This window comes from Lucilia sericata, unplaced genomic scaffold, assembly GCF_015586225.1.
Source record: "Lucilia sericata isolate MDLA Ls3-8-SP2 unplaced genomic scaffold, ASM1558622v1 Contig000163F_arrow, whole genome shotgun sequence".
NCBI classification, from domain to species: domain Eukaryota; kingdom Metazoa; phylum Arthropoda; class Insecta; order Diptera; family Calliphoridae; genus Lucilia; species Lucilia sericata.
Window position 1 is genome coordinate 86,573 of NW_023994192.1, and position 24,365 is coordinate 110,937.

Consider the following 24,365-nt stretch of genomic DNA (forward strand, 5'->3'; position numbering starts at 1 on the left):
GTGATTTTCGTAAAGATCGGGCATTATTTGACCCTAGCCCCCATACAAAGTCCCCCTCAGAAAATGACTTGAATGTCCACAATTCACTTATAAACAGTAGTATCACGATGAAATTTGGCACAAATGAGTTTTATATAAACATAATTCCCAACAATAAATTTTATAGGGATCGGACCAAGTTTTACTCCAGCCCCCATATAAGCGGACCTTCCGATTTGGGCCTTTTAGCTCATAACTTTGTCAAATATATGATATATATATGACCCTAGCCCCCATACAAAGTCCCCCTCAGAAAATGACTTGAATGTCCACAATTCACTTATAAACACTAGTATCAATATGAAATTTACCACAAATAGATTTTATATAAACATTTTATATAAAATGTCGACATTAAATTTTATAAGGATCGGACCAATTTTTGCCATAGCCCCCATACAACCGGACCTACCGATTAGGGCCTCTTAGCTCATAACTACGATAAATATACTACTATCTTCTCAAAAATTGGCACAACTAAGTTTGATATGTAATTATAAATAACACTGTCATTTTTCGCCATGATCGGAAATAAAAAGTAGCCTATTATCACACATACGAATGTGCTGTGAAAATTTGAAGAAAATCGGTTTAGCCGTTTAGTAGTCTATAACGTTCAAACATACAAACATATAAACACACAAACATACAAAGATATAAACATACAAACAAACACACATTCATTTTTATATATGTATATAGATAATTCCCAATAATACATTTTATAAGGATCGGCTCAATTTCTGCCTTAGCCTCCATACATCCGGACCTTCCGATTTCGGTCGTTTATCTTTTAACTACGTCTAATATACTACTATCTATCCAAAAGTCGGCACAATGTGGTGATGTTTGTAACACTCAAAAATATTTGTCCTTATTAAGCTATGTCCGTCTTTGTGACCGTGTAAACCTTGTGTGCACGCAACAGATCGCAATTTTGAATATAATTTGTTAAAATGTGTCACATACTATTCTCTGGATCCACTACCTGGATCAGCATACAACCGAACATGAACAGACATTATTTGGAACCTATATGAGATTAACAGAAATGCTTCATTATTGAAATTAATCACATTTAATATTCGCAATTGGTGTAGGGTATCATATGGTCGGCCACGCCCGACTATAATTTCTTACTTGTTTTTTGTTTAATTTGTATGAATGATAGACTGTTTCTAAAATATGAACTTTTTAGTAAATTGCAAGATTTTGTGAAATATTTCCATATTTGGTTGACTTTGTGAACGAATCGTGGTCAAAATTCGAAGATTTTGTGAAATATGTCTCTATTCAGTTGACTTTTTAGAAATTTGCAAGATATTTCTACTTTTCTGAAATAGTTTACTATTCAGTTGACTTTTTAAAAATTTGCAAGATATTTCAACTTATTATAGAGATTTTGAGAAATCTTTTAATTTTTTTCAAATTTTTTATCGGAATGTAAGGCAGTTTGTAGAATATCAATAATTTAGTAAATTGCAAGATTTTGTAAAATATTTCCATATTTCTTTCTAGAAAAAATCGTAGAAAAATTTCCGAAAAATCGACTGTTCAGTAATGTTCAAGATTTTGTAAAACATTTCACTATACAGTTGCCTTTTTAGAAATTTGCAAGGTATTTTCACTTTTTATAGAGATTTTGAGAAATATTTGTATTTTTAAAATTTGTAACTGAATGTAAGACTGTTTCTAAAATATCAACTATTCAGTAAATTGCAAGATTTTGTGAAAATTTTCATTATTTGTGTGACTTTCTAAAAGAAATCGTTAACAAAATTAGAAGATTTTGTGAAATATGTCTCTATTCAGTTGACTTTTCATAAATTTGCAAAAAATTTCTACTTTTGTGAAATATTTTACTACTCAGTTGAGTTTTTAGAAATTTGAAAGATATTTCTACTTTTTATAGAAATTTTGTGAAATCTTTGCACTTTTTTTTAATTTGTATCTGAATGTAAGAATATTTCTAGAAAATCAACTCTTCAGTACATTGTAAGATTTTGTGAAGTATTTCACTATTTGGGTGACTTTCTAGAAAAAATCGTTGACAAACATATAAGATTTTATGAAATATATCTCTATTCAGTTGGCTTTTTAGAAATTTGTAAGATATTTCTACTTTTGTTTCTAAAAAATCAACTGTTCAGCACATTGCAAGACTTTGTGAAATATTTCACTATTTGGTTGACTTTCTAGAAAAAATCGTAGACAAATGTCCTAAAAATTGACTGTTCTGTAATGTTCAAGATTTTGGAAATATGTCTCTATTCACTCTCTTTTTAGAAATTTGCAAGATATTTCAACTTTTTATAGAGATTTTGAAAAATCTTTGAATGTTTTTAAATTTTTAATCTGAATGTAAGACAGTTTTTAGAATATCTATGCAAGATATTTCTACTTTTGTGAAATATTTTATTATTCAGTCGACTTTTTAGAAATTTGCAAGATATTTCAACTTTTTATAGAGATTTTGAAAAATCTTTACATTTTGTATCTGAATGTAAGATAGTTTCTAGAATATCAATTATTCAGTAAATTGCTAGATTTTGTGAAATATTACCATATTTGGGTGACTTTCTAAAATAAATCGCTGACAAAATTCGAAGATTTTGTAAAATATGTCTCTATTCAGATGACGATTTAGAAATTAGCAAGATATTTTTACTTTTGTGAAATATTTTACTAATCAGTTGACTTTTTAGAAATTTGAAAGATATTTCTACTTTTTATAGAAATTTTGTGAAATCTTTGCATTTTTTTCAATGTGTATGTTCTAGAAAATCAGCTCTTCAGTAAATTGCAAGATTTTGTGAAATATTTCATTATTTGGGTAACTTTGTAAAACAAATCGTTGGCAAAATTCGTAGATTTTGTGAAATATGTCTCTCTTCAGTTGACTTTTTAGAAATTTGCATGATATTTCTACTTGTGTTTCAAGAAAATCAACTGTTCAGTACATTGCAAGATTTTGTGAAATATTTCACTATTTGTGTGACTTTCTAAAAGAAATCGTTGACAAAATTAGAAGATCTTGTGAAATATGTCTCTATTCAGTTGGTTTTTTAGAAACTTACTCAGTAATGTTCAAGATTGTGTGAAATATTTCACTATTTGGATAACTTTGTAAAACAAATCGTTGGCAAAATTCGAAGATTTTGTGAAATATGTAACTGAATGTAAAACTCTTTCTAAAATATCAACTATTCAGTAAATTACTGGATTTTGTGAAATAGTTCACTATTTTAGTAATTTTGTAAAACAAATCGTTGACAAAATTCGAAGGTTTTGTGAATATGTCTCTATTGAGTTGACTTTTAGAAATTTGCAAGATATTTCTACTTTTGTGAAATATTTTACTATTCAGTTGACTTTTTAGAATTTGCAAGATATTTCAACTTTTTATAGAGATTTTGAAAAATCTTTGCATGTTTTATACCCTTCACCTTCGTGAGAAGGGTATATATAAGTTTGTCATACCGTTTGTAATTTCCAAAATATAATTTTCCGACCCTATAAAGTATATATATTCTGAATCCTTGTAGATAGCGGAGTCGATTAAGCCATGTCCGTCTGTCTGTCTGTCCGTCTGTTTGTCTGTTGAAATCAGTTTTCTGAAGACCCCAGATATCTTCGAGATCCAAGTCTTCAATGATTCTATCAGACATGCTTTCGAGAAGTTTCCTATTTAAAATCAGAAAAATCCGTCCATAAACAACGGAGATATAAGCAAAAATCCGATACAACCTCTGAAATTTTCATAAAAAATAAGCAACAACAACACTGCTTATTCATTGCGTTGTGTATTTTGTTTTTTTTTTGAGTATTTCGTTTCATATGTTTGGAGGGCTGTGTGTTTCATTGCCTTGTGTATGTTGTTTTTGTTTCTTTGTGTATTCAGTTTCGTACGTTTGGATGGCTGTGTGTTTCATTGCCTTGTGTATGTTGTTTTTGTTTCTTTGTGTATTCAGTTTCGTACGTTTGGATGGCTGTGTATTTCATTGCCTTGTGTATGTTGTTTTTGTTTCTTAGTGTATTCAGTTTCCTATGTTTGGATGGCTGTGTGTTTCATTGCCTGTTGTATATTGGTTTTGTTTCTAGGTGAATTCAGTTCCGTATGTTTGGATGTCTGTTGGTTTCATTGCGTTGTGTATTTTGTTTTTGTTTTTTTGTGTATTTCTTTTCGTATATTTGGATGTCTGTTGGTTTGCCTGCCTTGTGTATTTTGTTTTTTGTGTGTTTATTTCGTTTAGCGTTGTTGTTGTTCATTATGTTTTGCTATTGCTATAATGATGATATAGTCCGGAAAATGAAATATGTAAATTAAAATTTTATAAAATTTATATTTTTTAAATACACTATGGTGAAGGGTATATAAGATTCGGCACAGCCGAATATAGCACTCTTACTTGTTTTAATTTTTTTTATCTGAAGGTAAGACAGTTTGTAGAATATCTACTGTTCAGTAAATTGCAAGATTTTGTGAAATATTTCACTATTTGGGTAACTTTGTAAAACAAATCGTTGGCAAAATTCGAAGATTTTGTGAAATATGTCTCTATTCAGTTGACTTTTTAGAAATTTGCAAGATATTTCTACTTTTGTTTCAAGAAAATCAACTGTTCAGTACATTGCAAGATTTTGTGAAATATTTAACTATTCTGTTGACCTTCTAGAAAATATCGTTGACAACATTAGAAGATTTTGTGACTTTTTAGAAATTTGAACCACTTTTGTGTAATGTGTCTCTATTCAGTTGACCTTTTAAAGATTTTCAATATATTTCTACTTTTGTACAAAATCAACTCTTCAGTAAATTGTAAGATTTTGTGAAATATTTCACTATTTGTGTGACTTTCTAAAAGAAATAGTTGACAAAATTAGAAGATTTTGTGAAATATGTCTCTATTCAGTTTTTAGAAACTTTTTAGAAACTTGTTTCTAGAAAACCAACTGCTCAGAACATTGCAAGATTTTATGAAATGTAGTGGTGTGGTGGTCAGCTGTTTGTTTAAAATAAGACAAACAGAAAACAAAATAAACAGAAAGGGACAGAATGGCCAGATTGCTAGCGGCGCTGGTATGCCCGCGTATTGCGCGGCTAAAGCTCGCCGGATGGGGTGGTTCTTGCCGGCAATCTGGACCATAAACACACACTAACACAAAAATTCATACCAGCATTTGGGGTATTATTTGAAAAAGGGGCCAAAAGTAGTCCTGCATCTCCCTGCGGTCATACCTATACACATTATTGTCCTCCCACTAGAGGATTCAACCTCACCATGACGTCCTCTTCCTTGACGTCCCCCAAATCTTCCCTGCGAACATTCACTTCCCCTACTTACCGCCGCTTTTCAAACAAATTACCAAATCATATTAATGACACAACTTTTCAAAATTTCTTTAAAACGTTATAAACATAATTTTTTTTATTAATTATTAGAATTTTTCTTAGCTTACGGCAAAATTTAAATTTTACAAAAATTTTTTTATGGACAATATCAAAAAAAATGAGTTTAAGGGAGATATTTATTATTACAAAAAAAATTTTTATATATAAATTATCGGTTTAACACATTTAGCTTTTAGATTAACAAATTTTCTTTAGTTTCCCATTTTAAGTTTTTGTAGATTCTAAGCTTTAGATTTAAGTAGATTTAGGCTTTAGTAGTATGATTTCACAATATAATCTCTTAGTTTTAAAGCAGTATATTTTAAATTTTAGGTTTTAAGTTTTAAATAGATTTAAGAATTTAGCTTTTGACAAATTGTTTTCAGCTTTTAGTTTTATCAAATTTTTAAATTTTAAGTATTTTTAGATTTCAGCTTTTAAGTATTTTTATCTTTTAGCTTTTAAGTATCTTTAGATTTTAGCTTTTAAGTATTTTTAGATTTTAAGTATCTTTAGATTTTAGCTTTTAAGTATTTTTAGATTTTAAGTATCTTTAGATTTTAGCTTTTAAGTATCTTTATATTTTAGCTTTTAAGTATTTTTAGATTTTAAGTATCTTTAGATTTTAGCTTTTAAGTATCTTTATATTTTAGCTTTTAAGTATTTTTTCTTTACTTTCTCCTCTTTCTTCTACAGGTCCTACGGCTATGGAGTTGGCAGGTGTTGCAGTGGGGTTTCCGTCGTCCGTATTCTGTCCAGGTTCGGGTAATTCAGGTCAGTTTGCAAAAATTTTAAATATCTTTTAAATAATTATTTATATATATTTATTTTTTTTTTTTTTTTACATATATATACGTATAAAAATACTGAGCTACTGGGTGCAAATCTGCCGCAAATTCTTCTAAAAAAACTAGGCCTGAGCTCAACCCTAACGTCGCGCACGCTTGGCGGTAATTTTTGGCCAGCGGTCTGGTCCGATTCTAACCAATGGTAAGCTTGTTATTTTATATATATATAAATTTTTTTATTTATTATTTTCCCTTTTTTTTTATTAATTATTTAAAAGGTACTGTCAGTCCGTCTTGTCGTTCAGGGTCAAAAATCTTTATGGTCGAAACCTTTGGTATACCTGCGCACCTCAGGATTGGCAGTGCGGAGCCGATGTTCCCAAATGAAAGATCCCACGTTGGAAGTCGGCAGAGGTGGCGTTGAAATATTTGTATAACCTTTTTTTTTTTTTCGGTGTTCAATTTATATAATTTATATTATATTGTTTGATTTAAATAAAGACTTTAAAAATGCTTAGGCGACTTTTATTGTGCGCACTTGCCACTTGCTGCTTCGTTGAATCTCAAAGAAAAAAAGGCCGACATTTTGCACATTAGGGTCCGAGAAACCTCGGATCCCATAATGGCTTCCTACTGTTTCAATTCCTTTCAGCTATTCAATCTACTGTTTCAAATAATTTTCCTAGTGTTTGTTTTTGTTTACTTTCATTTTTTTTTTTCCTCAAAAATGTCAAACGACGCGTTGCCAACTTTATTTTTCCCTTCTTCTTATTTCTACAACCATTCACACATTTACCTACAGGGTGCACACGACAAACCCCACCATTTCTGTCATCCATTTATGGAGACAAAATGGGAGGGAAAAATACGCGCCCTGATTTTTATGAATTACCCTAATAAAATAAAAATTTAAAATTTTGGGCATTTTTTAATCCCCATATAAAAAAATGCAGTCTGGCAACCCTTATTCGTTCGAGAACGAAAGTACAACTCTGTGCCGCCGTTAAAAATTGGACGGTCGGCGACGAACTCTGAACAGCTGCTTGAATGAATGGAACGGGAGGAGGCAACATAGGAAAAATACGCATGTGTAAATGCGTACGATCATTTTTCAATGGCGGTGAACAAGAATGGTAAGTATTTGTTAATGAGTTTTTATTTTTCGAAAATATTTATTTCTAATTGGAAATTTTAATATGAAAATGTAGCAAAATACTAATAAAATTTTTCTTATATTTTCTTTTCAGGAATAGACGAAGGATGCTGCGGATTCTGGTGGAATTTTGGTAAGTAAAAAAAAATTATTAAAAATATTCAAGGTCAACAAATTTTTTAATGCATTTTTTTTTTTTGTTTACTCTTTTCAGGAATGTGACTACAGTTATTTATCGTGTGTGTGCAGACGTAATTTCTGGATTTGGACAAAAACAAAAAGGTAAGTAATATGAATTTAAAGTGAATTTAATTAAATAAAAGGGTGGTGGTAAAATAAAAATAAAAGTGCAGTTAGGAATTTGTGGACAAAAAAAAATTTTAATACAGTGATGGTAAAAAGTGCGCGGACGGACAAAAAAAAAATGAAAACGAAAAATTAAAATTTCTTTCAAAATAAAAAGTGAAAAATTTATTGCCGGTATGCAATAACAATTAAAAAATTATTTTCCAGAAATTACAGTGCGGGACAAAAGTGAATCAAAGAAAATTAAAATAAAAAAAATTAAATGAAAATTTTAAATAAAAAAAAATCGGATTTGTGTCGGCAAACAAATAAAATTAAAACGGAATCTACAGTGTGTAACAAAAGTGTACGCCAAAAAAAATTACAACAAAAAAAATTGAATGAAAATTTACAATAAAAAATTGTGTCGATACAAAAAAAAATAAAAATGAAATTTACAGTGAGTGACAAAAGTGTAATAAAAAAAATAAATTGAAAAGAGAACAAAAAAAAATTAAAAGTGATACGGAAACTAAAGTGATAAAGAAAATTAAACCGGTAAAAAAAAAATTAATTACAGTGGATAACAAAAGTGAAATGAAAATAAAATCATAAAAAATTAAAATTAATTTGAAAGTGGTTGTGAAAATAATGGGTGATGAATCAAAAATAAAAAAAAATTTTAATACAGTGACAATCAAAAGTGGTATACAAAAAATTTTATATAAACTAAATTGAAAATCGACGCGAAATTAAATAAATTTTTTCGAATATTTTTTTTGTGGAAAATACAGTGGCGGAGAAAAGTGGCAGTGATAAAAAGAAAATCTAAAATAAATTAAATCCTAATCTGTGGTGAAGTGTTAAAACCGAAAAACTGAGAATAAAAATTACAGTGGTGTGCAAAAGTGGTGTGACAGTGAAAATTAAAAATAAAAAAATTTAGAAAATTAAAAATTAGAAAAATTAGTGAAAATTAACAAAAAAAATAAAATAAAACGGAGTGGTAAATTAAAAAGGTCGTGAAAACAAAATAATGAAATCGGTAAACAAAACAATTAAAATGAAAACTATGGCAAAAAAAAAGAAAGGTGTTCACTAAAAGTGTGCTGTGAACGAAACGAACTTAAATTCAAAATAAATAATAAAAAAAATTCTACTAATTCAAAATTCAAATTTTTTTTTGTGATTTTTTTTGTGTTTTATATATTTTTTTTTTGTGGTTTTTGTGTTTTGTATTTTTGTATTTTTTTTTTTAATTTTTGTTTTTATATATTTTTTTTTTTGTGATTTTTTTTTTTTGTTTTGGAATTTTTATATAATTTTATTAGAACTTCTTTCTAACATTTTTCACTTTCTTTTCAGATTATCCATTCATTGGAGTAAGAAGACTAGACGACCTGGACTTCAAATAAGACTCAGGTAAGTCTTTTGTTAAAGGTGGGAAATGCAAGGACTAGATTCACCAAAGATTTCAGGATAAATCCTTTGATCCTTGGCGAGAAATACCCCTTGACATTTCCACATGAAAATATAAAAACAAAATTAATTTCTTAGAATAAGTGTTGTTGAGATTAGAAAATATCCTAAAATTAAAGATTTCCTCTAGCAAATTCATTATATTATTTCTTTAGGAATTTTCATTCTCAACAAATAATTGAAAATAACTAATATCTTGTTTTCTACAGGTTCCTTGGGGAATTCAAGTGCCCTCGTGAAGGACGAACCCTATGAAGCCAATTTAATTCAGGGGAATTGGCAAGTATATACTAAAATATATTAAATTTATATTTAAACTATGGGAATCCCTACTAAAGTCTTCCGAACTTTATTTCAGGTTACAACAACAACAGAAACAACTACTAAACAACAATTAAAGCAACAAATACAACAGAAGCAGATATTTGCAGAAAGGCGTAGAAATATCAGAGTGAGTGTAAAACCAAAAATTTAATAAAGTAGTATAAGTTGAATAGTCTTAAGTCGGACTGGATAGGAACCATATCTTTTTATAATTAAAGCAGAATTCGGTAGTAATAACAAGATAAAGTTTAGAAAAACTATGAAGCAAGGTCCTAAACTACTTGTTATTACTACTGACTTCAAATGAATTGTGTTTAGTATAGTTACTGATTATATCCTGGACAAAACCGATGATTCTGTACTATTGATCATTTATATCCCAGCCAGTGACAATCTGCTTACGGAATGAACAAATACCTGTTGGTCTGCCAATATGTATTGTCCCAATTGTTTCCTTTGGTATCGGCTCGCTGTAAGATCGGACTCAGAATTGTGTCATTGCCCTAGGTGACTAATAACCCTTACGCTTTTAATGGCACGGTACCGGAAGGCTTTGATGGGGTTGCACCTTCTAATAGGGTAATGACCGGTTACACATGTAACCAGCTAAGAAACGTTGGCTTTAAGTCGAACCAAACAAATAATTATTCATTCCAAAGAAGCTATGGATCTCACTGGACTACGATATAAATGAACGATATGTACAGATCTCAATACTGCTCAGGATACAACAACAACTATACCAAACAGAAATTCACTGCGAGAGATAGATTTTCAATTAATAACAAAACTCAAAAGACTTTATCCAATTATAGTTACCTATCGAGTACAAATTAGATAAGGCTGACTACTAGACACGACAGGCGAAAGATAAGCAGGAGAACATGTTGGGACTAGAACCACCAAAGATTCTAAAGCTATTGCTTTAAATCTTTGGCGTGAAAAACCCCCAACGATCTTCCCTGCATATCCTCGACCTCGTACAGACTGTTTCCGACTGGTCGTACAATTCGGCATTTTAGAAATTTTCGAGCGAATTTGGCATTAAAATTGTTTTTGAAATCACTCTGCTGGAAGTTACGTCGGTAGACTTCCTGACCGGGAATGAACTTAATTGGACGACACCGCGTGTTATACGATTTTTCGTTGCGAGCGTAAGCTTTGTGTAAATTCTCGCGAATTTTCTGACGGATCAGATCCAATCTAGCAGCATTCGGAATGACGTTAATTTCTGGATCATTTAAGATTTTCAGTTTTCGTGCCAACTGGTAAACGCTACCATGGCCAATCATATTCATTCCGAACAAGGCGAAGTAAGGCGTAACTCCGATGGACGACTGCACGGAAGACCTTAAGGAAAATTCAATTTCGGACAAATGCTTGTCCCATTCTGTGTGGTCTTCCTGCAGATACGACCTTACAGCTGCCAGAATGGACTGATTAACACGCTCGGACGCATTGGCTTGCGGCGAGTGGATCGCGGTTCGGACGTGTTTAATACCGAAATTGTTTGTCACGTCGGCAAATTCCTTGCTTATAAATTGCTTTCCGTTGTCGGAGACAATTGTCTCGGGTGTTCCAAATTTATGGAAAATTTCTGAAATTAAAAATTTCACTACGTTTTTAGTGTCGGCTTTCGGCAAAGCTTTCAGGAACACAAATTTGGTTAGGTGATCTAATACAATAAAAATACAAACGTTGTTATTTTTAGACCGCGGGTACGGACCGAGAAAATCTATAAAGATTCTTTGGAAGGGGCGTTCCGTTTGGACTTCGGCTCCCATCGGTGGTCTGAGCGTAGTATTTGCTGGCTTAGCTTCTTTGCAAGTTTGGCACCTTCTGACATAGTTTCTAATTTGGACATTTTGATTTGGCCAGTAAAAATATTCCTTTACTCTATAGAGAGTTTTACCGACACCTCCATGAGACGCTTGTGGGGAATCATGACACGCTTTTATGATGTCCTCTGTCAGATCTAACGGTACCCATAATTTCCACGCGAAATCTTCATTCGTTTCCAAACCGTCGTAAGGTTTAGTACGCTTGTAAACGAAACCGTCGATTACTTTCAAATCGGGCAATTGTTCGGCATTTTTCTCGACTGTGTCTATGAGGTTACGATAATCTTCTGACCGGAAAGAAACTGAAGTTAGATCGATCAGCTTAGGAACGTTTAACGAGATTTCGTCCATATCATAGCGTGATAGGGTATCGGGTACAACATTTTGCTTCCCCTGCCTATGCTCAATCGTAAAATCATACGACTGTAGATGTAGACTCCACCTCGCTAAACGACCAGTCAGATCTTTATGGCTCATCAGCCACTTTAGGCTACTATGATCCGTAATGACGGTAAATGGCATTAGTTCTATATAGGGCCTAAACTTCTTAATCGCCAGAACTACAGCTAAACATTCACGTTCAGTTACCGAATAGTTTTTCTGCGCCGATGTTAGTTTGTGTGAAAAATATGCAATTGGGTGCTCTCCGTCGGAATCATCCTTCTGGAAAAGCACTGCCCCAATGCCTACATCAGACGCATCGCACTGAACGTAGAAATGTTTGCTGAAATCCGGGTGATTAAGTAGTGGACTCGAAATCAGAGCTTCCTTGAGACGATCAAAAGCAGCTTTAGCTTCCTCAGTAAACTTGAATTGCTTACCCTTCTTCAGCGTTTCAAAGATTGGGGCAGCAATGGTAGCATAGTCTGGTATGAATTTTCGATACCAGCCTGTTGCTCCCATGAAGCTCCGCACCTGTCTTGCTGACTTAGGATAAGCAAAACGAGTTATGGTCTCCACTTTAGCTGGGTCAGGTTTAAGTTTGCCGCCTCCTACTATGTAACCCAGATACCTTAGCTCTTTGAAGCAGAATTTAGATTTAGCCACATTGATGGTCAGACCTGCGTTTGCTAAACAAATAGATACACGTTTCAGCAATTCCAGATGTGTCTCGAATTCTGGAGATACAATCAAAAGGTCGTCTAGGTAGACAAAAACCCTATCACGAAGTGCCCCGGATCACTTTATCCATCAAACGGCATAACCTTTGGGCTGCATTGCACAACCCGAAAGGCATAACCGTAAAATGATAAAGTGGTCGTCCTGGCAACGTGAAAGCGGTTTTCTCTTTACTAGACGATTCTAGTGGTATCTGCCAGAACGCGTCTTTAAGGTCGACACTAGAGATGTATATCGTGTCTCCCAAACGACTGAGCAAACCTTCAATGTGCGGCAATGGATAGGCATCCTTGACTGTCAGTGCATTGAGCTTGCGTGCGTCCAGGCATAGCCGGTTTTTCTCGCCCCTTCGGACTAGAGTAACCGGATGACTCCATGGACTCTCACTAAGCTCAATGACACCGAGGTCAAGCATCCTATCCAGCTCCGCATACATCAACTTTTGCACGGCCGGGGAGACAGGATAGTGACGATCCTTAACTGGAATTGCATCACGAGTATCTATCGAATGCCTTTCCAAATCTGTCTTACCTAAACCTTTTCTACTATAACAGGGGAACATCGATATCACTAAATCTAATTTCTGCTGCTGATCTGGCGTCAGCTTGTGAGTCACGACATCTGGATTACTATCTGCCTCTTCGCAGAGACTAATCCCGTTGGTCGTGAGACTCTCAAGGCTGGCAAACATTTTAAAAACCTTCATGAAATCGACCCCCAAGAATAGTTCTCGATTCAAACTAGGCACTAAATAGAATGTAATAACATTTACCGCATCACGGAACCTAACTTCAGCCCTGACGCGACCGACTATCGGATGATTAGTACCATCCGCTGTTTTTATAATATTTCTAAATTCGTAAACCTCAAGACCGGCGTCCTTTACGAACTTCAGGCAATTTTTCCCGAGACAGGTGACCGTTGCACCGCTATCAAGCAAACCGACTATTTCCTGACCGCCTATCCGTAACCGGGTATATAATCGCGAGTCTTCACCCTCATAGAGTGAAGCGGACGAAATCTCGTGTCTCAACCGTTTCCTCACCTTATATCGCTCTCTTGCTTTTCTAATTTTGTTCGACACTCTACCGAAAATTCTATTTTTTGCTTCGTTGTATTGTTGAATCCGAATATGTAGGGGTTTGAGTTCTCGGAGCCGAGGCTCAGGTTTTAACTCAAACTCCGACCTATTCGGATTCTTTAAAATTGTTATTTGTAGCTGCTGATGTTGTTGTTCCCTACTCTCTACTGGGCCTACACCTCGGTCGACCTCGCCTCCCCAGTTCGAGACGGGTTCCGGGATCTGTTTCCCTGACATTTGGGACATTTTGGGGCCACTACATTATCCTTCCCACACCGGAAACAAAACATCCGAGTTATGGGCTGTGGACAGTCGACGAAACCGTGGCCAACGACTTTACAGTTCCAACAAACGTACTGACTTGTCGACCGAATACCATCTACCTCCAAATCGATCAATGACTGCTCCTCATCCTCACCACATAATTCATGCACGCGATGCGTGACATTTGCACGTTGATACAGCTGCCTCTGATTAGCAATCAAGTTTTCCGCTCGCCTCACCTCGCGACAGAATTCTGACAGGGTTTTCAAACGAATCGAAAACATCATCTGTGCCAAAGATGGTTTCAGATTACCCCGCATGATTTCTACCAGCTGCTCCTCCGCATATGGGTGCTGTTGCTGGTTTCGGAGTTTAATAACGGCATTGTAGTAATCATCAAAACTTTCTTGCGGCAACTGTCGGCGATTGAGAATTTTCATTTGCACCTCGTGTTCTTGCTCAAAGCGTCTGTATTGTGCTAAGAGGGCTTTCTCCAACTCCTCCCAGGTGTTAATATGCACTATTTTCCTGTAGTCCCAGTACCAGTCTAGAGCGGGGCCGTCTAGAAGAAGATGGAAACTCCTCAGGATTTCATCATCAGAGCATCCGTAATCCCTCCTCAACGCTCCAACTCTAAAGATGAATTCTTGCACATTCATGGTTTTACTAGTGCCATCAAATTTAACACCCCATTTGGCTAATTTAAACTTATCCAATGGCTCTGGGTGTCTTGGCCTCGAAATTGCCAAGTTATAATTTAGCGGTTGTTGTTGAGCGGCTGGCCCAGACCAAGTATCCTGTGGATACCCAGGCTGGGAAGCGCTATATTGCTGATAGTTAGCTTGTGGGTCTGGTGCTGGTTGTGGCCATAACTGCTGCTGGCTGTATCTGTTGAAAGCTGGTTGCGAGTTAGGCAAAGGGTTTGGTTGTTGCAAAATCGGCGGCTGAACATACCGCTGCGCTGCCGGCTGAGAATACGGCAACGGGTTATTCTGCTGCAGAACTGACTGCTGTTGCTGATATTGGGTTTGTACTGGTGGCTGCTGATTTGGTGTTTGTACCGGAGGCTGATATTGTGTTTGTACTGGCAGTTGTTGAATACTAGCTTCTGTTACTCTAGGAGCTGCTGGACCGACGGGCACATAATTTGGAGCCGGAATTAATGGTGGTGGTTGCTGGTAACCTGGCGTTGCTGGATGACCAAAGAATGATGGTTGTGCCTCTAAAGAGGTTCTCGGTGGTTGAGTTGGCGGTACCACATGGTTTGAAGGTGACAACATTGTTTGCATTGGAGCCGGATTAGTCATCGGCAGCGACAATATAAGCTGCTTCATGTCGTCCAATGCTTTCTGGATCTTGTTGTCGACCTCTTTCATAAATTGGATTTGATGTAATCCAACTGAGGCACTTACAATGTTTTGAATATCGCTGACCTGTATTGGACTTTCGGCACCTTGGCCTGCCATGCTCTCTCGAACTTCTCTCCTTATATTTTGTGCTGTCTCGCTTAAGAATGTTGGAGACACTACCGTCTGGTTAGCGCCTTCGGAGCTGATCGAAAGATCATGAGATGCTTGAGTGCTGAAAATCGGATCTGCTGTACTGGCTGTTGTTGTGATTGTGGTTGTGGTGGGATTCGTAAAAGTCACGACAGATGAGGTGGTAGGAGTATCGGTATGACAAGTTACGTTGGTACTGCTTGTCGCCATGGCGTTATTTTGATGCTGTAGACGACTCGCGCGACGGGTTAAAACCATTTAAAAAAAATAAAAATTAATATAAATCTTCACTTCAATATCAAAAATAAAAAAAAAGGTATTGTATATATATATTATATTTCAAGTTATATATATAAATATGTAAAAGTAATTCGTATTCCAGAATCTTAGCAGCGTAAATTGGAAAAAAAAATATATGTTCACACCTAAGATTTCTTCCTATCAAAGGCAAAAAAAAAAAAAAAAAATTTGATAAAACTCCAAAAAGCTTAAATGCGGGCGGCATTTTCGGGAAAGTAAAAGTTTGCAGGTAGATTTTATTTCACAATTTACATTGCTGCTATGTGTATAGATATGACCTAATTCTTTTTCTTATTTATGGTTTCAGGAGATGCAGAATACTAAACGAAAATTAAAAAGATGGGTGAAACTGCTAACTGGCTCTTCACAGTCCTGTCTACTAAGGTGCAGCTTAAAAAGGTTAAATGTACCAGACTTCTAAGGACTACCTCCCTAGACCGGCTGCGACTTAAGAACGTAAGTATTCTTAATTTAGGTATAGTTAGTTGTATGCTATTGTTAATTTAAGTGTGGATATGGTCGCCATCTTTTCCTTCCAACTTGAGCATTTAGAGATTAAGCTGTGCCTGTTATCTCTAAGCCTCAAGCTGTTAGGAAAAGATGGCAACTACGGAATCCAGAATTTTGCATGCCCTTATTGCCCACACAAGATGTCGCAACGCGATCAGGACTCTTTTGTCCTAGAGACCGGGACTTACATCTGCGTGACCAATAAGAACATGCGCAATTTAGGATTCGTAGCTATTGAAATAAAAAAGTGTTATTAAAAATTTCCAAATATTATCTTATTCATCTAAGTAGCTACAGTTAGGGACTCTTGACTTTAAACCTAACCGGCCTACTCGGACTTAAGAGAATACGTCAAACTACTTGGTCTACGGACCTACTTTCGGGCCCCACGTTGGGCGCCATTTATGTAGTGGTGTGGTGGTCAGCTGTTTGTTTAAAATAAGACAAACAGAAAACAAAATAAACAGAAAGGGACAGAAGTGGCCAGATTGCTAGCGGCGCTGGTATGCCCGCGTATTGCGCGGCTAAAGCTCGCCGGATGGGGTGGTTCTTGCCGGCAATCTGGACCATAAACACACACTACACAAAAATTCATACCAGCATTTAGGGGTATTATGTTAAAATAAAGGGGCCTAAAAGTAGTCCTGCATCTCCCTGCGGTCATACCTATACACATTATTGTCCTCCCACTAGAGGATTCAACCTCACCATGACGTCCTCTTCCTTGACGTCCCCCAAATCTTCCCTGCGAACATTCACTTCCCCTACTTACCGCCGCTTTTCAAACAAATTACCAAATCATATTAATGACACAACTTTTCAAAATTTCTTTAAAACGTTATAAACATAATTTTTTTTATTAATTATTAGAATTTTTCTTAGCTTACGGCAAAATTTAAATTTTACAAAAATTTTTTATGGACAATATCAAAAAAAATGAGTTTAAGGGAGATATTTATTATTACAAAAAAAATTTTTATATATAAATTATCGGTTTAACACATTTAGCTTTTAGATTAACAAATTTTCTTTAGTTTCCCATTTTAAGTTTTTGTAGATTCTAAGCTTTAGATTTAAGTAGATTTAGGCTTTAGTAGTATGATTTCACAATATAATCTCTTAGTTTTAAAGCAGTATATTTTAAATTTTAGGTTTTAAGTTTTAAATAGATTTAAGAATTTAGCTTTTGACAAATTGTTTTCAGCTTTTAGTTTTATCAAATTTTTAAATTTTAAGTATTTTTAGATTTCAGCTTTTAAGTATTTTTATCTTTTAGCTTTTAAGTATCTTTAGATTTTAGCTTTTAAGTATTTTTAGATTTTAAGTATCTTTAGATTTTAGCTTTTAAGTATTTTTAGATTTTAAGTATCTTTAGATTTTAGCTTTTAAGTATCTTTATATTTTAGCTTTTAAGTATTTTTAGATTTTAAGTATCTTTAGATTTTAGCTTTTAAGTATCTTTATATTTTAGCTTTTAAGTATTTTTTCTTTACTTTCTCCTCTTTCTTCTACAGGTCCTACGGCTATGGAGTTGGCAGGTGTTGCAGTGGGGTTTCCGTCGTCCGTATTCTGTCCAGGTCCGGGTAATTCAGGTCAGTTTGCAAAAATTTTAAATATCTTTTAAATAATTATTTATATATATTTATTTTTTTTTTTTTTACATATATATACGTATAAAAATACTGAGCTACTGGGTGCAAATCTGCCGCAAATTCTTCTAAAAAAACTAGGCCTGAGCTCAACCCTAACGTCGCGCACGCTTGGCGGTAATTTTTGGCCAGCGGTCTGGTCCGATTCTAACCAATGGTAAGCTTGTTATTTTATATATATATAAATTTTTTTATTTATTATTTTCCCTTTTTTTATTAATTATTTAAAAGGTACTGTCAGTCCGTCTTGTCGTTCAGGGTCAAAAATCTTTATGGTCGAAACCTTTGGTATACCTGCGCACCCCAGGATTGGCAGTGCGGAGCCGATGTTCCCAAATGAAAGATCCCACGTTGGAAGTCGGCAGAGGTGGCGTTGAAATATTTGTATAACCTTTTTTTTTCGGTGTTCAATTTATATAATTTATATTATATTGTTTGATTTAAATAAAGACTTTAAAAATGCTTAGGCGACTTTTATTGTGCGCACTTGCCACTTGCTGCTTCGTTGAATCTCAAAGAAAAAAAGGCCGACATTTTGCACATTAGGGTCCGAGAAACCTCGGATCCCATAATGGCTTCCTACTGTTTCAATTCCTTTCAGCTATTCAATCTACTGTTTCAAATAATTTTCCTAGTGTTTGTTTTTGTTTACTTTCATTTTTTTTTTCCTCAAAAATGTCAAACGACGCGTTGCCAACTTTATTTTTCCCTTCTTCTTATTTCTACAACCATTCACACATTTACCTACAGGGTGCACACGACAGAAATATCACTATTTGGATGACTTTGCATTTTTTCAATTTGTATCTGAATGTAAGACTATTTCTAGAAAATCAACTCGTCAGTAAATTGTAAGATTTTGTGATATTTTTCACTACTGCGTGATTTTCTTGAAAAAATCGTAGAAAAATGTTTTAAAATGGACTGCTCAGTAATGTTAAAGATTTTGTGAAATATTTCACTATGCAGTTGACTTTTTATAAATTCGCAAGATATTTCAACTTTTTATAGAGATTTTGAGAAACCTTTGTTTTTTGTTTAATTTGTATGAATGATAGACTGTTTCTAAAATATGAACTTTTTAGTAAATTGCAAGATTTTGTGAAATATTTCCATATTTGGTTGACTTTGTGAACGAATCGTGGTCAAAATTCGAAGATTTTGTGAAATATGTCTCTATTCAGTTGACTTTTTAGAAATTTGCAAGATATTTCTACTTTTCTGAAATAGTTTACTATTCAGTTGACTTTTTAAAAATTTGCAAGATATTTCAACTTATTATAGAGATTTTGAGAAATCTTTTCATTTTTTTCAAATTTTTTATCTGAATGTAAGACAGTTTGTAGAGTATCAATAATTTAGTAAATTGCAAGATTTTGTAAAATATTTCCATATTTCTTTCTAGAAAAAATCGTAGAAAAATTTCCTAAAAATCGACTGTTCAGTAATGTTCAAGATTTTGTGAAACATTTCACTATACAGTTGGCTTTTTAGAAATTTGCAAGGTATTTTCACTTTTTATAGAGATTTTGAGAAATATTTGTATTTTTAAAATTTGTAACTGAATGTAAGACTGTTTCTAAAATATCAACTATTCAGTAAATTGCAAGATTTTGTGAAAATTTTCATTATTTGTGTGACTTTCTAAAAGAAATCGTTAACAAAATTAGAAGATTTTGTGAAATATGTCTCTATTCAGTTGACTTTTCATAAATTTGCAAAAAATTTCTACTTTTGTGAAATATTTTACTACTCAGTTGAGTTTTTAGAAATTTGAAAGATATTTCTACTTTTTATAGAAATTTTGTGAAATCTTTGCACTTTTTATACCCTACACCACTATAGTGGGGAGGGTATTATGCGTTTGTGCTGATGTTTGTAACACCCAAAAATATTGGTCCTACACCCACCTTAAAGTATACCAATCGACTCAGAATCACTTCCTGAGTCGATTAAGCTATGTCCGTCTGTCCGTCCGTCCGTCCGTCTGTCTGTCTGTCTGTCTGTGTGTCCATGTAAACCTTGTGCGCACTCTACAGGTCGCAATTTTTGAGATAATTTGATGAAATTTGGAACATACACTTCTCTTGGTCCAAGGACGAACGCTATTGAAAATAGTTGAAATCGGTCCATTATTTCACCTAGCCCCCATACAACCGGACCCCCCGAATAGGGCTTTTGACCTCATAATTATGTTAAATGATCTGCTATCTCTACAAAAATTGGAAAAGTTTAGTTTTATATATGTCTTAATAATTCTAGTGATTTTCGTAAAGATCGGGCATTATTTGACCCTAGCCCCCATACAAAGTCCCCCTCAGAAAATGACTTGAATGTCCACAATTCACTTATAAACAGTAGTATCACGATGAAATTTGGCACAAATGAGTTTTATATAAACATAATTCCCAACAATAAATTTTATAGGGATCGGACCAAGTTTTACTCCAGCCCCCATATAAGCGGACCTTCCGATTTGGGCCTTTTAGCTCATAACTTTGTCAAATATATGATATATATATGACCCTAGCCCCCATACAAAGTCCCCCTCAGAAAATGACTTGAATGTCCACAATTCACTTATAAACACTAGTATCAATATGAAATTTACCACAAATAGATTTTATATAAACATTTTATATAAAATGTCGACATTAAATTTTATAAGGATCGGACCAATTTTTGCCATAGCCCCCATACAACCGGACCTACCGATTAGGGCCTCTTAGCTCATAACTACGATAAATATACTACTATCTTCTCAAAAATTGGCACAACTAAGTTTGATATGTAATTATAAATAACACTGTCATTTTTCGCCATGATCGGAAATAAAAAGTAGCCTATTATCACACATACGAATGTGCTGTGAAAATTTGAAGAAAATCGGTTTAGCCGTTTAGTAGTCTATAACGTTCAAACATACAAACATATAAACACACAAACATACAAAGATATAAACATACAAACAAACACACATTCATTTTTATATATGTATATAGATAATTCCCAATAATACATTTTATAAGGATCGGCTCAATTTCTGCCTTAGCCTCCATACATCCGGACCTTCCGATTTCGGTCGTTTATCTTTTAACTACGTCTAATATACTACTATCTATCCAAAAGTCGGCACAATGTGGTGATGTTTGTAACACTCAAAAATATTTGTCCTTATTAAGCTATGTCCGTCTTTGTGACCGTGTAAACCTTGTGTGCACGCAACAGATCGCAATTTTGAATATAATTTGTTAAAATGTGTCACATACTATTCTCTGGATCCACTACCTGGATCAGCATACAACCGAACATGAACAGACATTATTTGGAACCTATATGAGATTAACAGAAATGCTTCATTATTGAAATTAATCACATTTAATATTCGCAATTGGTGTAGGGTATCATATGGTCGGCCACGCCCGACTATAATTTCTTACTTGTTTTAATTTGTATCTGAATGTAAGAATATTTCTAGAAAATCAACTCTTCAGTAAATTGTAAGATTTTGTGAAGTATTTCACTATTTGGGTGACTTTCTAGAAAAAATCGTTGACAAACATATAAGATTTTATGAAATATATCTCTATTCAGTTGGCTTTTTAGAAATTTGTAAGATATTTCTACTTTTGTTTCTAAAAAATCAACTGTTCAGCACATTGCAAGACTTTGTGAAATATTTCACTATTTGGTTGACTTTCTAGAAAAAATCGTAGACAAATGTCCAAAAATTGACTGTTCTGTAATGTTCAAGATTTTGGAAATATGTCTCTATTCACTCTCTTTTTAGAAATTTGCAAGATATTTCAACTTTTTATAGAGATTTTGAAAAATCTTTGAATGTTTTTAAATTTTTAATCTGAATGTAAGACAGTTTGTAGAATATCTATGCAAGATATTTCTACTTTTGTGAAATATTTTATTATTCAGTCGACTTTTTAGAAATTTGCAAGATATTTCAACTTTTTATAGAGATTTTGAAAAATCTTTACATTTTTTTACATTTTGTATCTGAATGTAAGATAGTTTCTAGAATATCAGTTATTCAGTAAATTGCTAGATTTTGTGAAATATTACCATATTTTGGTGACTTTCTAAAATAAATCGCTGACAAAATTCGAAAATTTTGTAAAATATGTCTCTATTCAGATGACGATTTAGAAATTTGCAAGATATTTTTACTTTTGTGAAATATTTTACTAATCAGTTGACTTTTTAGAAATTTGAAAGATATTTCTACTTTTTATAGAAATTTTGTGAAATCTTTGCATTTTTTTCAATGTGTATGTTCTAGAAAATCAGCTCTTCAGTAAATTGCAAGATTTTGTGAAATATTTCATTATTTGGGTAACTTTGTAAAACAAATCGTTGGCAAAATTCAAAGATTTTGTGAAATATGTCTCTCTTCAGTTGACTTTTTAGAAATTTGCATGATATTTCTACTTGTGCACAGTGGGGCAGAATGGAAATTTTTTGGAAATAAATCTGGCATTTCTAAACGGCTGTAAGATTTTGTGAAATATTTCACTATTTGTGTGACTTTCTAAAAGAAATAGTTGACAAAATTAGAAGATTTTGTGAAATATGTCTCTATTCAGTATTTAGAAACTTTTTAGAAACTTGTTTCTAGAAAACCAACTGCTCAGAACATTGCAAGATTTTATGAAATATCACTATTTGGATGACTTTGCATTTTTTCAATTTGTATCTGAATGTAAGACTATTTCTAGAAAATCAACTCGTCAGTAAATTGTAAGATTTTGTGATATTTTTCACTACTGCGTGATTTTCTTGAAAAAATCGTAGAAAAATGTTTTAAAATGGACTGCTCAGTAATGTTAAAGATTTTGTGAAATATTTCACTATGCAGTTGACTTTTTATAAATTCGCAAGATATTTAAACTTTTTATAGAGATTTTGAGAAACCTTTGTTTTTTGTTTAATTTGTATGAATGATAGACTGTTTCTAAAATATGAACTTTTTAGTAAATTGCAAGATTTTGTGAAATATTTCCATATTTGGTTGACTTTGTGAACGAATCGTGGTCAAAATTCGAAGATTTTGTGAAATATGTCTCTATTCAGTTGACTTTTTAGAAATTTGCAAGATATTTCTACTTTTCTGAAATAGTTTACTATTCAGTTGACTTTTTAAAAATTTGCAAGATATTTCAACTTATTATAGAGATTTTGAGAAATCTTTTCATTTTTTTCAAATTTTTTATCTGAATGTAAGACAGTTTGTAGAGTATCAATAATTTAGTAAATTGCAAGATTTTGTAAAATATTTCCATATTTCTTTCTAGAAAAAATCGTAGAAAAATTTCCTAAAAATCGACTGTTCAGTAATGTTCAAGATTTTGTGAAACATTTCACTATACAGTTGGCTTTTTAGAAATTTGCAAGGTATTTTCACTTTTTATAGAGATTTTGAGAAATATTTGTATTTTTAAAATTTGTAACTGAATGTAAGACTGTTTCTAAAATATCAACTATTCAGTAAATTGCAAGATTTTGTGAAAATTTTCATTATTTGTGTGACTTTCTAAAAGAAATCGTTAACAAAATTAGAAGATTTTGTGAAATATGTCTCTATTCAGTTGACTTTTCATAAATTTGCAAAAAATTTCTACTTTTGTGAAATATTTTACTACTCAGTTGAGTTTTTAGAAATTTGAAAGATATTTCTACTTTTTATAGAAATTTTGTGAAATCTTTGCACTTTTTTTAATTTGTATCTGAATGTAAGAATATTTCTAGAAAATCAACTCTTCAGTAAATTGTAAGATTTTGTGAAGTATTTCACTATTTGGGTGACTTTCTAGAAAAAATCGTTGACAAACATATAGGATTTTATGAAATATATCTCTATTCAGTTGGCTTTTTAGAAATTTGTAAGATATTTCTACTTTTGTTTCTAAAAAATCAACTGTTCAGCACATTGCAAGACTTTGTGAAATATTTCACTATTTGGTTGACTTTCTAGAAAAAATCGTAGACAAATGTCCAAAAATTGACTGTTCTGTAATGTTCAAGATTTTGGAAATATGTCTCTATTCACTCTCTTTTTAGAAATTTGCAAGATATTTCAACTTTTTATAGAGATTTTGAAAAATCTTTGAATGTTTTTAAATTTTTAATCTGAATGTAAGACAGTTTGTAGAATATCTATGCAAGATATTTCTACTTTTGTGAAATATTTTATTATTCAGTCGACTTTTTAGAAATTTGCAAGATATTTCAACTTTTTATAGAGATTTTGAAAAATCTTTACATTTTTTTACATTTTGTATCTGAATGTAAGATAGTTTCTAGAATATCAGTTATTCAGTAAATTGCTAGATTTTGTGAAATATTACCATATTTTGGTGACTTTCTAAAATAAATCGCTGACAAAATTCGAAGATTTTGTAAAATATGTCTCTATTCAGATGACGATTTAGAAATTTGCAAGATATTTTTACTTTTGTGAAATATTTTACTAATCAGTTGACTTTTTAGAAATTTGAAAGATATTTCTACTTTTTATAGAAATTTTGTGAAATCTTTGCATTTTTTTCAATGTGTATGTTCTAGAAAATCAGCTCTTCAGTAAATTGCAAGATTTTGTGAAATATTTCATTATTTGGGTAACTTTGTAAA

The 24,365-nt window shown here is 32.9% G+C and overlaps 2 long non-coding RNA genes across 2 annotated transcripts; both read left to right on the top strand.

The window, feature by feature from the left end:
- The first annotated feature begins 6,265 nt into the window (after window positions 1–6,265).
- Window positions 6,266–6,732, top strand: LOC119601434. Its single transcript, XR_005231226.1, has 2 exons — window positions 6,266–6,421; window positions 6,498–6,732. It is a non-coding gene; the product is annotated as an uncharacterized LOC119601434 (long non-coding RNA).
- A 10,817-nt stretch (window positions 6,733–17,549) lies between these two features.
- On the top strand, window positions 17,550–18,185 carry LOC119601433. Its single transcript, XR_005231225.1, has 2 exons — window positions 17,550–17,880; window positions 17,955–18,185. It is a non-coding gene; the product is annotated as an uncharacterized LOC119601433 (long non-coding RNA).
- The last annotated feature ends 6,180 nt before the right edge of the window (window positions 18,186–24,365 follow it).